The sequence below is a fragment of the Rutidosis leptorrhynchoides genome, chromosome 3 (assembly GCF_046630445.1).
Source record: "Rutidosis leptorrhynchoides isolate AG116_Rl617_1_P2 chromosome 3, CSIRO_AGI_Rlap_v1, whole genome shotgun sequence".
Taxonomy (NCBI): Eukaryota; Viridiplantae; Streptophyta; class Magnoliopsida; order Asterales; family Asteraceae; genus Rutidosis; species Rutidosis leptorrhynchoides.
In genome coordinates, this window is record NC_092335.1 from 101,554,444 (window position 1) to 101,556,638 (window position 2,195).

Genomic DNA, 2,195 nt, shown 5'->3' on the forward strand with positions numbered 1-2,195 from the left:
TAGATGTACAGAAATAAATCGATAAATATTATCTTGAATCAATCCACGACCCAGTGTATACGTATCTCAGTATTGATCACAACTCAAACTATATATATTTTGGAATCAACCTCAACCCTGTATAGCTAACTCCAACATTCACATATAGAGTGTCTATGGTTGTTCCGAAATATATATAGATGTGTCAACATGATAGGTCGAAACATTGTATACGTGTCTATGGTATCTCAAGATTACATAATATACAATACAAGTTGATTAAGTTATGGTTGGAATAGATTTGTTACAAATTTTCACGTAGCTAAAATGAGAAAAATTATCCAATCTTGTTTTACCCATAACTTCTTCATTTTAAATCCGTTTTGAGTGAATCAAATTGCTATGGTTTCATATTGAACTCTATTTTATGAATCTAAACAGAAAAAGTATAGGTTTATAGTCGGAAAAATAAGTTACAAGTCGTTTTTGTAAAGGTAGTCATTTCAGTCGAAAGAACGACGTCTAGATGACCATTTTAGAAAACATACTTCCACTTTGAGTTTAACTAATATTTTTGGATATAGTTTCATGTTCATAATAAAAATCATTTTCTCAGAATAACAACTTTTAAATCAAAGTTTATCATAGTTTTTAATTAACTAACCCAAAACAGCCCGCGGTGTTACTACGACGGCGTAAATCCGGTTTTACGGTGTTTTTCGTGTCTCCAGGTTTTAAATCATTAAGTTAGCATATCATATAGATATAGAACATGTGTTTAGTTGATTTTAAAAGTCAAGTTAGAAGGATTAACTTTTGTTTGCGAACAAGTTTAGAATTAACTAAACTATGTTCTAGTGATTACAAGTTTAAACCTTCGAATAAGATAGCTTTATATGTATGAATTGAATGATGTTATGAACATCATTACTACCTTAAGTTCCTTGGATAAACCTACTAGAAAAGTGAAAAATGGATCTAGCTTCAACGGATCCTTGGATGGCTCGAAGTTCTTGAAGCAGAATCATGACACGAAAACAAGTTCAAGTAAGATCATCACTTGAAATAAGATTGTTATAGTTATAGAAATTGAACCAAAGTTTGAATATGATTATTACCTTGTATTAGAATGATAACCTACTGTAAGAAACAAAGATTTCTTGAGGTTGGATGATCACCTTACAAGATTGGAAGTGAGCTAGCAAACTTGAAAGTATTCTTGATTTTATGTAACTAGAACTTGTAGAATATATGAAGAACACTTAGAACTTGAAGATAGAACTTGAGAGAGATCAATTAGATGAAGAAAATTGAATAATGAAAGTGTTTGTAGGTGTTTTTGGTCGTTGGTGTATGGATTAGATATAAAGGATATGTAATTTTGTTTTCATGTAAATAAGTCATGAATGATTACTCATATTTTTGTAATTTTATGAGATATTTCATGCTAGTTGCCAAATGATAGTTCCCACATGTGTTAGGTGACTCACATGGGCTGCTAAGAGCTGATCATTGGAGTGTATATACCAATAGTACATACATCTAAAAGCTGTGTATTGTACGAGTACGAATACGGGTGCATACGAGTAGAATTGTTGATGAAACTGAACGAGGATGTAATTGTAAGCATTTTTGTTAAGTAGAAGTATTTTGATAAGTGTATTGAAGTCTTTCAAAAGTGTATAAATACATATTAAAACACTACATGTATATACATTTTAACTGAGTCGTTAAGTCATCGTTAGTCGTTACATGTAAGTGTTGTTTTGAAACCTTTAGGTTAACGATCTTGTTAAATGTTGTTAACCCAATGTTTATAATATCAAATGAGATTTTAAATTATTATATTATCATGATATTATCATGTATGAATATCTCTTAATATGATATATATACATTAAATGTCTTTACAACGATAATCGTTACATATATGTCTCGTTTAAAAATCATTGAGTTAGTAGTCTTGTTTTTACATATGTAGTTCATTGTTAATATACTTAATGACATGTTTACTTATCATAGTATCATATTAACTATATATATATCCATATATATGTCATCATATAGTTTTTACAAGTTTTAACGTTCGTGAATCACCGGTCAATTTGGGTGGTCAATTGTCTATATGAAACCTATTTCAATTAATCAAGTCTTAACAAGTTTGATTGCTTAACATGTTGGAAACATTTAATCATGTAAATATCAATCTCAATTAA